This window comes from Lepus europaeus, chromosome X (assembly GCF_033115175.1).
Source record: "Lepus europaeus isolate LE1 chromosome X, mLepTim1.pri, whole genome shotgun sequence".
Taxonomy (NCBI): Eukaryota; Metazoa; Chordata; class Mammalia; order Lagomorpha; family Leporidae; genus Lepus; species Lepus europaeus.
The window spans coordinates 81,408,928-81,423,414 of record NC_084850.1 but is presented as its reverse complement, the minus strand read 5'-3'; the positions used below and the strand labels follow the sequence as shown (position 1 = coordinate 81,423,414).

Genomic DNA, 14,487 nt, shown 5'->3' with positions numbered 1-14,487 from the left:
ATCAACTTACTGTCCCTTAATTTCTTCCTTGGCCCCTTTCATCAGCACTTCCCCTTTCCCAGTCCTAATCTATAAACTCTCCTCATCTGTTGAGGGCATTTTATAATAAGATGTTTTTTCATGTCTCTCCTGTCTTGACACCCTGTCACACCCAGCGGCCACAGCCTTTCTTGGCTGATGTAACTAAAGTGCTTGCTCCAGGCTTTGTTCACTATGGGTAACAATGACCTTGCATCCAAGCACAAATTATTCCAGGAACACAACTTCAGTCAAGATATGGATACTGGGCAACATCAAGGGAAAGGCTGAAGGCCTTGCTGATAAGTGGGATGAGGGGGCTGGTTGTGAAAGAGGCCAGATGGGGGACAGTGCTAAATGCAACTGATGAGCACAAGGCTTCCTGTGTTCAGAAATGAGACTCCCCCTTACATCATTGTTCAAAAAAGACCACAGCTGGGGCAATCTAAGGGAAAAGATCTCTATCTCTGATAAACAGTGTGGCTTTGGGCAACTCTCTTTAAAGTCTCTGAGACTCAATTTCCCATCTGGAAAACGTTACCATCATGGAAACTGTTAGTGTGGGGAAAGACCTTAGAAAGCATTTCCAGACAAAGCAAGCCCCCATTTCACAGTTTGACAACTCTGAGGCTTGGGAGGAGAAACAGTTTGTTCTGTGTGGTCATCAACATTGAACTTAAACCCATAAGGATGTTTGTAAGACCAAATGAAATAAAACATAGGAGCACTTTTACTCCTTTAGAAGAGAAGGCTATAGAATTGCAAGGTGTTATGATCAGTAGCCTTAATGGCTATGGTCCCTTAACATAAATCCTGAATAAAGACACATCAATGTTGGTTTTTATGTTCTCAGTGATATTGAACACACTGCTCTCTCCTTCAGCTGGTCATCTCAGAAAAGGAGATGGCAGCTCTCTGACCTATTATCCACTGTTCCCTGTCCCACCTCAGGCTGTCTCAGCTGCTTGAGTACTCTCTCTACCTGTGGGTTTGGAAATGGTTGCTCACCACTACATCCTTCTCTCAGCCCCACTGTGGTTGTTGCTACCTTTTGCCATGTGATACCCAGCATTTCAGTGCCATAAGTAGACGACATACAGCAGGGCCTCCTAGAAGGTTGTTGGGAGAGGAGTCAGAACAACACACAGATCAAAGAAAAGCTGAGAAAGTCCAAAAGGCAAAGTAAAGAGCATACTTAGGTACGCGCTTTTCCCATCAGTGCACATTATTCCAAAATAGCTTTTCATTTCAAAGTATAATTTGAGGGCACTCTTGTCTAGTAAGTGGTCTGGCTGTGTGAGGCAGGAGTGCAGACTTTTTAGTGTAATAAACTGAATTTTCAGAAAACAAAGGAATTCCATTCCTAGTATTATCTGCACCCACATTAGGCCTCCATTAGCCAATGGTACTCAGTGCCAGACGATATCAAAGTCAAATTTGAAGGCAGAACAATGGAAGTGAAAATCAAAAGGAAGATATTAATTCTCCTACCTCTTTTTCAGCATCTTTCAGTGGTAGGCTAGAAGTAATATGGTTTTAGTGAGTCATGTATCTCTTCCCTGGGGTCAGTAATGTTGTGATACCAACACCTTATTTAGATAATAAACAAAAAGATATTTCCCTTCTTTCAGGCATTAAATCTATGTAACTGTAGCTAATAAACCATTATTGAAAGAGACCAAAAAACAGTAGCTTATTGGAAAAGGGTAAGATCAATGGCAAGGAAGAATGATTCTGGATTTTCTTCCCAGATCAGTATAGCAGGATCTTTGGCTCTCCAACACAAGTCATGGCCACTGTCTTTAAAAGTAAGTGACAAATTTGGGGACTTCTTCAAAGACAAAGTGACAAATCTGGATTTTTTTGGTTGCTCCCACTGTATCATTTCCATATCTCTGTATAGCAGAACAGACACACTCACCTCCTCCCCATATATACCTGCATTAGAATGATCTGGGTAAGACGTATGGTGTAGGATTTTAAACTAACACTTTGGCCTCGGGTTATTAAGCATGCATGCCTATTTTTTAGTCTGACCCCCAAATTACTCCTTTCTCAGATGAATATGTATTTTTGTTTAAAGTTAAACTATATAGATCTGAAAAACCACTATAGAATTGGTGCAACTCCCCTTTTTTTTTGCCTGTTTACACAAATGGATTGACGTATTACCATTTAACATGCCGACCACAGTTTTACATATAAATTACCATGGGAGAAAGCATGTGATCTGTGTAAGAGGGTCCTTCAAAAAGTTAGTGGAAAATGGAATTAAAAAGTATATTCATTTTTATGCAAAAAATTTGAAATCCATGCATTACTTTTTTAAGGCACATTTTCCATGAACTTTTTGACAACTCCTCATATAACACATATTCAAGGATACTGGGTACACCTCTTCCCTTGCCAAGATATACAGTACACAGACAGTTCATAAATACAAGCACATGGAGATGTATGCACAAATACAGAGTCAGTAAGGGAAAAATTTAACTGAACTTCCCTAAGGGGAGATTGGGAACACTGAATCTACATTGAAGACATCACCACTATTCTAAGCAAAAAGAGACTTGAGAAGGCAACGGTTATTCCAGTGTACAAAGAAGCTGTGTAACTGAGTCTACTAACTCTCCAGACCTTGGACAAAAAGTGCCAACAGGTCAACACAGAGCTCTGTGAAGGACAGAGTTCTTTCACAAATGCCTGCCACCTGGCTGAGCATACTGAAAACCTCAAGGATTAGAATATCAGGGCCACCAAGATGCCAAGTAAACTCTCGATTCTACAAACCAAATGAATACCCTTTTCACAACCCACTCTCTTCTGTTAATATTTCCCCAATCCATGGTTACTTCAGTCATGGAAGTGGCATTTTATTGCTACGAATATACAAGCTAGCTGCCCCCTGCTCCCAATAAGGAAGACTTTCCCTCTATTCAAACAGCATAGTACCAGAATTTGTAGCACGTCACTCCACCTCTCTTACAAGAATTGAGAGTAAGAAACTTGGGTAATACTATGGATACCACCCCTGCTCTTACTAGGTCCATACTGACAAGGTGAGCTCTCTGTGCCAATACTTCTCTAGAACTAATAACATCTTAGGTTTTGGAACCAAGCCCCATCTATGGACCTCAGATTCAGTAAGTAGGTCCTTGTCATATCCACCTGTGTCTAACACATCTAACACCAAACCTCAATTTCTGTAGATCAAGTTCCTTTACAGCTCTCTCCTGTAACCGCAGTCTTCCTAGAACAGTGATAGAAAGGTTCCACCTATGTGTCATCCAATATGGTATCCAATAACCTTATGTGGCCACTAAATACTTGAAATGTGCTTGCTTCTAACCTCCACCCAGAAGTTACAAGCCTTGCCCTCCAAGTATCAACTGGGCTCAGTGGGAAATGTATGGACTTCTACTTTCATCTGGCAATTGCAACAATGCTGAAGCATTGTCAGAGAAAGACAGCTTAAAACAGGGGTTTAAATAAGATCCAGAGTTTTGTTAACATACTACAAAAAAGTCCAAGATTTCTGTCTAAAAATCACTCATCATACCAAGAACCAAAAAGATTTCAAACTGAATGAAATGAAAAAAGAGCAATAAATAGATGTGAGAAACAAGATGACAGAGATATTAGAATTATCTGATGAATATTTTTAAAAACTGAGCACCAAAAAGGAAACCTGTTGAAGTGAAACGTACACTATGAGAAACAGTAACTTGATCAGCCCTTGTCCTGACTGTTGATGAATAACTTAATACTTTATCCCTTTTAGTATTTTTTTATCTACTTAGTACTATTGGTTGAACTCTTTAATTAACACACAATTATTCTTAGGTGTTTAAATTTAACTGAAAAGTGATCCCTGTTAAATATAAGAGTGGGAATAAGATAGAGAGGAGATGTACAATTTGGGACATGCTCAATCGGACTTGGTCCGAACGGTAGAGTTAGGAATGTGCCAGGGGATTCCAATTCAATCCCATCAAGGTGGCATGTACCAATGCCATCTCACTAGTCCAAGTGATCAATTTCAGTTCACAATTGATCATAATGATAGGATTAAGAGTCAAAGCGATCACATTAACAAGACTAGTGTGTGCTAATACTAGCTGATAGAATTAAAAAGGAGAGAATGATCCAACACGGGAAGCGGGATACACAGCAGACTCATAGAATGGCAGATGTCCTAAACAGCACTCTAGCCTCAGAATCAGCCCTTAAGGCATTCGGATCTGGCTGAAGAGCCCATGAGAGTATTTTAGGCATGGAAAGCCAAGACACTGTGGCAAAAACAAACAAACAAACAAACAAACAAAAAAATCTAAATGAAAGATCTCTGCGAGTGAGATCCCAGCGGAAAGAACGGGCCATCAAAGAAGGTGGTACCTTTCTCTGAAGGGAGGAGAGAACTTCCACTTTGACTATGACCTTATCTAAATAAGATCGGAGTTGGCGAACTCAAAAGGCTTCCATAGCCTTGGCAACTCATGACAAGAGCCTAGGGTGATTACTGATGTCATAAACAAGAGTGTCAATTTGTTAAGTCAACAACAGGAGTCACTGTGCACTTACTCCCCATGTAGGATCTCTGTTCTTAATGTGTTGTACAATGTGAATTAATGCTATAACTAGTACTCAAACAGTACTTTACACTTTGTGTTTCTGTGTAGGTGAAAACTGTTGAAATCTTTACTTAATATATACTAAATTGATCTTTTGTATATAAATATAACTGAAAATGAATCTTGATGAAGAGTGGGATAGGAGAGGGAGTGGAAGATGGGAGGGTTGCGGGTGGGAGGGAAGTTATGGGGGAGGGGAGCCACTGTAATCCAAAAGCTGTACTTTGGAAATTTATATTCATTAAATAACAGTTTAAAATATTACTAAAAAAAGAATTATTTGATGAATATTTTTAAAAACTTTTATTTCATTTATTTGAAATGGGGAGAGAGAGAGAAAGAAAATCTCCCATCTGCTGGTTCACTCCCCAAACACCTACAATGGTGGAGATGGCCCACAATCCAGGAACTCAATCTGGGTCTCCCACGTGGGTGACAGGGACCTAGCTACTTGAATCAAACCTCTGCCTCCCAGGGTGAACATTAGCATAGACCTGGAAGATGGTATCTTAACTGCTATACCAAATGTCTACCCCATCTAACAAAAATTTTGAAGTGACCATAGCAAAGGTGCTTCAAAATACAAATACATACATTCTTGAAGTAAATTAAGTACAGGATCTATAGATGAACCAAGTAGAAATTTTAGGAATGACAGCTATAATAACAACAAAATAAAACCCTTAATGGAGGGTGTCTGTAGCATAATCAAGAAGACTGAGGAAAGAAATCAGTTAACTTCAAGATAGAACAATAGAAACTATCCAATCTGCACAACAGAAAAAAATGAATAGAGTCAAGAAACTTAAGATGCCAAAAAAGACCCAACTTTCCTGCTATCACAGGAGGAAAGTAACTACTATAACTACAGGAGAACGTAGAGATACAGGAAAAGTATTTGAAGAAATAACAGTTTTCCCAAACTTAGCAAAAGATACAAACCTACAGATTTAAATAGGTGAGTATATCCCAAACCAGATGAACCCAAAGAAATCAAGGCCAAAGCACGTCATAGTCAAATTTCTGAAAACTAAAGGAAAAAAGATCTTGAAAGCAGCGAGAGAAATGACACAAAAATCTGTACACTCATGTTACTAGAAGCTTTATTTGTAAGAACCAAAAACTGAGTATAATCAAATGCTTCTCAACAGGTGGATGGTTAAATAAACTGGGATACAGTCATGCCATGGAATATCGTTCAACAATAAAATGAAATGAACTATTTAGACAGCCATGTCCTCTTAGAGCCGCCAAAAAGAACGCAGCTCTGCCTACACCTTGATTTTAGCCCAATGACACCTACCTCTAACTCCAGAACTGTGGAAAAATAATTTTTTTGTTCATTGAAAGTATGTTTTTGGTAATTTGTCACAGTAGCCATAATAGAAAACCTAAACCACCATGAACAAGGGGTTAAAAACTAACCTGCTCAGAGATAGACAACTAACTGGCTTTTTACAGAATACATTCAATTCAGTAGTCAGAAGTCAATAACTCTACTATAATCTTTAGGCAATAGTCAATTCATCATGATTAATGCTATTTGCAGTTCCATATTACCAATGACAGCAGTGATAGAAATCTAGCCTCAGAATTGCAAGGAAAATAAACATATTACTCTGTATTAAATGGGATCTTCTATGCCAATACAGAGATGAGAACAAAACATTTGTTTCATGGAGGCTGGAAATCTTGTCTCGAGCCAGGTAGAAGATACCTATTTGCCTAAGAATTTCTTGCTGTCAGGAAAACAAAATATCTACACTTATTTTTCAAATGGTAGAATATAGAAATAACAGAATAATAAATTGAATTAAAGAAATGATGTGGTACAGAATGACCTATGGTTGACAACAACTAATTGAATACTTCAAAATAGCTGATAGAGAAGATTGAATGCTCCCAACACAAAGAAATGATAAATATCTGAGGTGATATATAGGCCAATTACTCTAATAAGATCATTAAATATTGTATGCATGTATTGAAGTGTCACATTGTGCGCCATAAATGTGTTATTACTATATGTCAATTAAAAGATAAAAATAACTTTTAAATAAGGTTGAAATAAAGTCATGCAAACTCTGAAAATACCCAGACAGAAACAAAGTTAATGCCCTATGACAGGATAATACATTTTATTCTTTTCTCTGTCCCCAGTATCTCAATGCTTAGCACATAGATGCTCAATGAAAGTTTGCTGACTTGAGTTATAAATTATTATTAATGAATTCATCCAGCCTTAGTATCATACTAACCCTCATACTCTGCAATACTCCAAGCTGCTAAGACAAGAAGCAATAAACATTTATTCATGGATGGGAATCTCACCCATTACTATCATCCCAACTGCAAGGTACAGATGTGGCATATATTTGTGTTTGCAGAGCTTAAGGAGCTTTGCCTTTAATATATGGTGTTAGATCTCCAGGATGAAATCCATTAACTCTCTCCTGGATGGCTAGTACTCCAAAACAACCATGAAGACATCTAGACACCAATTCCCTCTCTTAACCCATCATCATACCTAACAACCAATCTTGGAAAGAGTTCCTTATTTTTGTCAGGCCTTTGGCAAAGTGAAATACGAAGGCATTTCAAAAAGTTCATGAAAAATGGGTATTATGGAAAAGCACCAAGATAAACATTTTAATTCCAAAAATTTTTTGAAATTTCCTCAGTTATAGAGATATACAGATGAAAGAGAGACAGAGGAAGTTGAGTGTGAGTGAGCTTTTATGGAATATATTTCACGTATTAATAGTGAATGAACTGGGGTGTGGGAGCTGAACAAGCATTTTTTAAAAATTTGAGAGTTGTTAAGTCAAGGATTTTGGAAAACTAGTCTTTACTTGTTTTTAGTGAGAACAGTAATGTCAAAGGGAGTATTCAGTGGCTCTTCTTCATCATGAAAGTGTCTATGAAGGCTAATCAGAAAACTGCTTGTAATGGTAACTGAGTGCTATGAACCATAAGTATACTAATAACATGCTTTTTTGAGACAGTTATTTTCCCGGCTTCCATTTCCAGCTACTGTGACCATGATAGCCATGCAACAGGAATTCTGTAATAACTGGGAAAGGCTGATGCAGAGGCTTTTAATTCACAATGCATGATTGGACTGCTGAAAATATGTGCAGGTGTTATATATGTAAATATGCACTTTTTGAAAAGAGTATCCTTGGTGTTCACAGAATTTTCACAGGAGTTCAAGCTAAAGTTGGAGACCACTGTAGACGGTGATGGCCCACTTTTTCCACTCCTTTACTTAGCAAAGCAGCACATCTTCAAAATGTGTTCCAGTTATTTATTAACGAAAGAGACAGTGGGTTTCTATTCAACCAAGTCTCTGAGAACTGGTCTCTGGGTTAATAAATCACCTGCCTGACTAGAATAACAGCAAATATTGAGAAGGAAGGCAGAAAGAATTTAGTAGCATCACAAATTTAGGTTACTGCAATAGGCAAGAAAGGTAACTACTGACATGCTGACTCAAAAAAAACAAATTCACTCATGGATTCCACTTTTTGGTCATCCCCATGCCACTCCACTAGGACAATCTCCCAAACTCTAGAAATAAACTGATATATAGTCGTGAAATGCGGGCAATTGACAAAATAAATCTTAATTAAGATGGGGCAGCTTGAAAATATTAGCAAAAGCAACTCCAAATGGCTCCATGCCCTTCTTCTTCTTCTTTTTTTCCAAGATTTATTTGTTTATTTGAAAGAGTTACAGAGAGAGAGGGAGAGACACACACACACAGAGATCTTCCAGTTTCTGGTTTACTCCCCAGATGGCTGCAACAGCCAGGGCTGGGCTAGGCCAATGCCAGGAGCCAGGAGCTTCATCCAGGTCTCCCACATAGATAGCAGGGGCTCAAATATTTGGGACATCCTCCATTACTTTTCCCAGGCCATTAGCAGGGACCTGGATCGCAAGTTAGAGCAGCAGGGACAGAACCAGCACCCATATGGAATGCCCATGTCACAGGCAGCTGTTTTAAGCACTATGCCACAACACTGGACTTGGCTCCATGTCTTCTATTCTGCAGTATTTCTTTATGGCCGGCTAGATTTTGCCTGAAAGCCTTAGTTTGTTTTGACTCTTGACCTAGATCAATGAAAGTCAATCACAGATACTTAGGATTGGGAGGCAGTATAAAAGATCATCTTGTCTATTACAGAAAAGGCATAATATACAATAAATAAACATACACACACACACACACACGGAGCAAAACCACACATACACAAACTATTTGGGATAGAAGGTTGTCCATGCACTTGTCAAATACATTCTGAAAAGAAGAATTCACACTTCCCTGATACTAATTTCTTTTCACAACTACCATGGTCAAGATATTCCATGAAAGTAATAACAAGCACTCTCCAGCAAACAGTTAGCACCTCTTTGCGTGCCTGTGTATGTGCAAACATATTCATGCTTTTGGACGGGTGTCGTTGGACCTAACAATGCAATTCCAGAAAGCATGGAGCCTGAATAATTTCTGGGACTCCTCTAGAAAGAGCTCTTAGAAAGGTTGAGCTGGGTTAAGATACTGTTCCATCTCCAAAGCTTATTATGTCTCCAGGTTTGGCAAAAATATCCTTCTCCCAAATCAAGAACAGTATTTTTGGGGCCAGCACTGTGGCATAGCAGGTAAAGCTGCCACCTGTAGTGCTGGCATCCCATATGGGCACCAGTTCGAGTCCTAGTTGCTCCACTTCCAACCAGCTCCCTGCTGATGGCCTGAGAAAGCAGTAGAGGATGGCCCAGGTCCTTGGGGCCCTGCACCCACGTGGGAGACCCAGAGGAAGCTCCTAGCTCCTGACTTCGGATCGGTGCAGCTCCGGCCATTGCAGCCAATTGGGGAGTAAACCAGAGGATGGAAGACCTCTCTCTCTCTCTCTCCTGCCTCTCATTCTCTCTCTGTGTAACTCTGACTTTCAAATAAAATAAATAAATCTTTTAAAAAAGAAAAGAATAGTAGCTTCTTTCAAATGTGGCTTACAATTAAGGTGGCCATAGAATTTTTTTCCCAACTGGAACGTTTTGAGAGTGAAATAAGTATGCCAGCATAATAAGTGTAAAACATGACATGTATATGGTCATCCAACTTACAGTCCTCCATAGAGGAAATGCTTTAACTTGCCCCAAATGAAATGAATCCCTTTGCCTGTTCTTGATGGAGGATGGCTTGGCATTGCTCTAGCAGTCAGGGCCAAGGTATAATCCTGGTATCAAACCTCTAAATCCCCTTGGGAGCAGATTCTTGCTTAGTTGTGTAACAACTGAAATGGGTTACTAAAGAAGAGAAGCTGAATTTTTAAAATAGGATTTGGAAGTGCTTGAGAAAACAGTAGTTAATTGTATCAAAAATGTCCCACTGGGGTAGGTAAAATGACCTTTTTGAAGAGCTCTTTGGAGAAACAATAATTGTGTGCATAGTAGTTAGTCCTTGTTTTCCACGAGAAAAACAAGGAAGGAGAAAGACATCAGATCACAGCACTTACCTACAGGAAAAGATCAAAAAGAGCACCTTCCCTGGCAGAGACCTGCAAATCACTGTGGGTAGTGAGAGACCAGAGGGAAGAAACAAAGATCCTCACCTCTACTTGTAGCTGGCCCAGAAAAGACACTACCATCACTAAAAAGCAGCTTCCCCTAACCCTCCACTTTCTCAGCTGACCACACCCAAAGATTTCCCCGAGGTTGTGATGCACTCACTGCTGTATTATAGGCCAGTACTGTTTGAGAAGAGAGGCATGTTCATCTCTGCTAAAGAGAAATTTTCTGGACAAGAGAAAAGGTGTAAACTTAAAATTAGCCCTAAGTGATGCAGCCTCATACCGTGCTCTTTGTTTTGTTTTCCAGCAGCTATGGAGAAGTGGTGTGGAGAACCTGACAAGTTCTTTGTGTCTAACCCTGTGACCTTGGGTTTGAAAAGGTGCTCTTGTGGAGAAACTGTCAATTAAGGAGCTGGTGGACAACTTTTCAGAGGAGGAAAAAGTCAAAGAAAGAAAAGATTAAAATGTCCAAACCTGAAATTTCTAAGCCAGAAAAAACAAGGAAGCCAAATGACCTGTTCCTTAGTGAATCATCCACCACTCCCTGTCACCCACTTGATCCTTCTCTCCTTTTGCTTACTATGAACAGGAATCTTTAAACTATGTATTGCCACCAAGAAAATAAGTTTAAATACATGTATAATGTAACAGAGGCAAAGGCCAATTAGAATCTCCTTTTCTCTCCTTACTAAAAGGATCTACCGAAGAAAAAAAGTAATTATTCACTCAAACTGGACTTAGGAACACAGAAACTGCAATCAGTGCTTCTGTGGTTAGGCCAGTCCCTCTCCTAAGCAAGTACTTAAGTGAGACCAAGACCTTCACCCTGATTGTGTCAGGAATCCATAAGCACACCTTTGACTGTTTTAAATCCAGCATTTATCGTTTTTCTCATTGCTCTTCTTGCACATCATAAACACAGGCAATGCTACCACACCTTCAGTTCTCTCTGCCCACTGGGTAGCTTATAGGTAATCAGAAGATTGTGGAAAAAAGGAAAAAGAGGGGAGACAGAGTCTGAGTAAAACAGAAAGCAGCAGTGCTCTGCAGTTGTTTGACTTTGGCAACAGGGTGTTACAGGTTTGTGTGTGTGTGTGTGTGTGTGTGTTAAGCACCGAAGCATAGAAGATTTATTCACTGAACAGGTTGATTTGTTTAACAGACTTGACATATGTAAAATTCTGCCATGTGCTTACATAATTGTTACCCATTTATCAGAGCTGCTATTTAGGCAAATATTTGTTTTATAAGTATTTTCCTTTAAACGACTCCTCTGGCCTATTGCACAATCAACCTGCACAGTTTATTTTAATTATGTTAACAATAGCTATTTGGTGGAGGTCTCTGAAATCTGGTCTTCCCCACGCCATCTCATCTCCATCCAAACTCTATTCCTACATTTCTTAGCCCACTAATAACTTTTGGGTTTAAAACCATACCATAGAGTAAAATTTTTAAATACTTACAATGTGATTTTATGTTACAGGGTTTTACACTTATTTCCAAAACAGCAGTTTCTTGCCATATTGTTAAAATCACAGATCTGAAAATTGCTAGCCCAAAAAAATTGGCTAAAAGGACAAAAGGGTGTGATTTTTTTGTGTGTGTGTGAGTACTTATCTGTGTGTGTGTGGGCATTCGGGACAGTTAGGGGAAAGCAAGCTAGAGAATTAGGTAAAATAAGAGAAAGTAAATGGAGTCAAATTTCAAGTCTTACAGATTTTGTTGAATCACCCTACCCCATCTGAACACATGTGCACAAAAATTATATCTTTTCAACTCAAATGCATGCAATCTATCTAGGTTCTGTGGGAGGTAAAATATTGGAAAGTGCTTCCAAGAAAGAAAAATGTCTAATCACTAGCTGCCAGGGTTGGTTTGAGTTCTTCTATTGTAAATATGCCATTTGCAATAGCAAGAGGCTCGTTTTGACCTCCCAGGTCAAGGAGTGTGGAGACTAGGGAAGATATAGGGAGGAAAGGAAATCTCGCCAGCACACAAGTACATTTTTGACCTAGTAAGTGAATACGTTTTTGTTGTTACTGTTGGGTAAAATGTACAAGTCTTCCAGAAATTAGACACCGTAATAAAAATGTACCAGCCCAAATTTAAATTGCTCACTAGACAGATGGTTAATTATATTCACAGCCACATATTTCACTGGGATAGAGTTTCAGACACTCAGCCAGTTTTATTTGATTAGCCGGTTTCCCAGTTAATATGTAAAATGACAGTTACTTAGGGCTTTTTTGTTCCTTTCTAAAAATATATTTTCAATAAGTGTAAATTCTCCTCAGCCATGAGAACGTCACTGCTGTAAATAAACCGTTCGGTCCTATGTTACGCCATGTGTAAAAGATGTAAGGGAGATTCACACACACACACACACACACACAAAAGCAACTCCAAATGGTCTCTAGTAGTTTAGAGAAGACCACTGGAGCACCTTTTCTCACCAAGCAAAATATTCCAGGAACTAGCAGCACACTGCTTCTCCGCCTAAAACAACCGAGAAGGTACTCCAATCCTGGGGTTCAAGTGCTCTAGATGCTTCTGAAAAACAGCCCTGCCAGCCCGGCACACAAATCATGTCTTTTCAGATCACAGTCTAGAAAATGGAATGTTAGGGAAAGGCCACACAGCTAAGTGCACTGCTCTGCACAGAATTCAACACTATGCTGGGAGCCAAGAGACCCACTTCTTCCAAAATGCAACCAGAAGCTCGACAAAAATCAAAGAGCGCTGGTGTCAAAATGAGGATGCCAATTTTTTTTTTTTTTTTTAACTTCGAAAAAGACAGAAAACCTTGCGCGGGTGATTCGGTCCCTCACGAATCAGACAGACAGAAGCACTCATGCTGAAACCGCTGGATTCCTCAGCTGCAAGGCGCCAACTCAGCGGCGCGGTTTCCACACTTTCCCAGAGCGGGGCCCCGCGGCCCGGCCTCCCCGCCTCCCCACCCCATGGGGTGTACGAGACCCGAGCCGACGTGTTGCTGTGGGGCGCGGCAGAGAGAAGCGCCAGCAGCCTCCCAGGGAAGCGTCAATTCCATCGCCGCCCAGAGAGCGGGAAGGGGCTGCGGGTCAATTTCCGCAAAGGTGACGAGCTGGGCGAGGCTCAGTCGGGCCCCCAACTCACCCCGGCTCGCGAGCCCCGGGCCGGCTGGAGCGTGCCCCGCGGGCGCTCTGTGGTGGCCGTGGCCGTGGCCGCCTGGCGCGCGCGCGGGAGCCGCGGGCGGGGGAGGCGCCGGCGACGCGGCTTCGCACCTTTGCGGCTTTGGCCTCCCGGCAGCCGCCGCGTGGGTTTTCCCGCTCACACCGAAGCGTGCCGTGCCGCTGCCCCTGGTTCCCTGGCCAGGCGCTCCCAGGCACCAGCCTGAAAGGAGGCGGCACTCTGCCGGTTCCCGGTGCCCGCCTGTGTGCCTGTGAGCGCCGCGGCTCCGGCCCGCTCGTTTCCCCTCCCCCCCACCCCCCGCGCAAGCACAGAGGCCTTTCCTAGATTGCAGTGCCTGTCAGGGCGAACTGGGATCTCTCGCCCTCACGGCCCCGCTCCCTCGTCCAGACACACACACGCACACCATTCGCACACAGACAGCCTCCCTTCCGTTCTCCCTTCCTCCTTAGCTCGCTCGGCTTCCCCCAATTCGTTCCACCCCCTGCCGCCGCCACCCCGAGGCAGCCGGCGGCGAGCCGGCGAGAAGGCCGGGGGCTGGATGGTAGCGCTCGTACTCACCTCACAGGCCGACTCCCGAAGCGCACGTCGCTGGCGGGCTCAGGCAGCAAGGCGCTGGAGCTAGCGCGGCCACAGTCAAGGCTGCGCTGCCGCCGTCGCCGCAGCTGTTCAAGCTGCCGCTGCCGCTGCCGCTACTGCTACCGCCGCCGCCGCCGCCTCTGCCTCAGCTCCATGCGCCGGGCCCGCCAGGTGGACGCGCCTCTCTCCCTCGCTCTCCCTCAGGCGCCGCCGCCGCCGCCGCCGCCGCTCCAGATGGAGTCAGAGCTGTCGGCTCTGGCCCTGAAACTCAGAGCCTCGGTGGATGTCCAAGTGCTCCCGGGCTCCGCGCTTCGCCTGCACCGCCGCTCGCTCGGGCCGGGGCTACCTCGCGAGCGGGCTGCTCGCGCGGCGCCTACAGCCGGCTAGCTCTGTGCGGTGGCTGCCGCTGTCCGCGAGAGGGAGAGAGAAGGAGGGCGGCTGCTACCGTCGCTGTCGCCGGTAAAGCTACTGCTAAATGCTGCCACTGCCGCTACTGCTACTGCTGTGGCGGCGGCGGC

At 42.4% G+C, this 14,487-nt stretch overlaps 1 protein-coding gene across 1 annotated transcript in view; it reads right to left on the bottom strand.

Moving 5' to 3' along the window:
* Positions 1 to 14,031, bottom strand: part of NEXMIF (neurite extension and migration factor) — a 213,290-nt gene extending 199,259 nt beyond the window's left edge. The window contains exon 1 of the mRNA XM_062183547.1: positions 13,952 to 14,031. The gene's annotated coding sequence lies outside the window, so the exon portion shown is untranslated. The remainder of the gene's footprint in view (positions 1 to 13,951) is intronic.
* Positions 14,032 to 14,487: the final 456 nt, after the last annotated feature.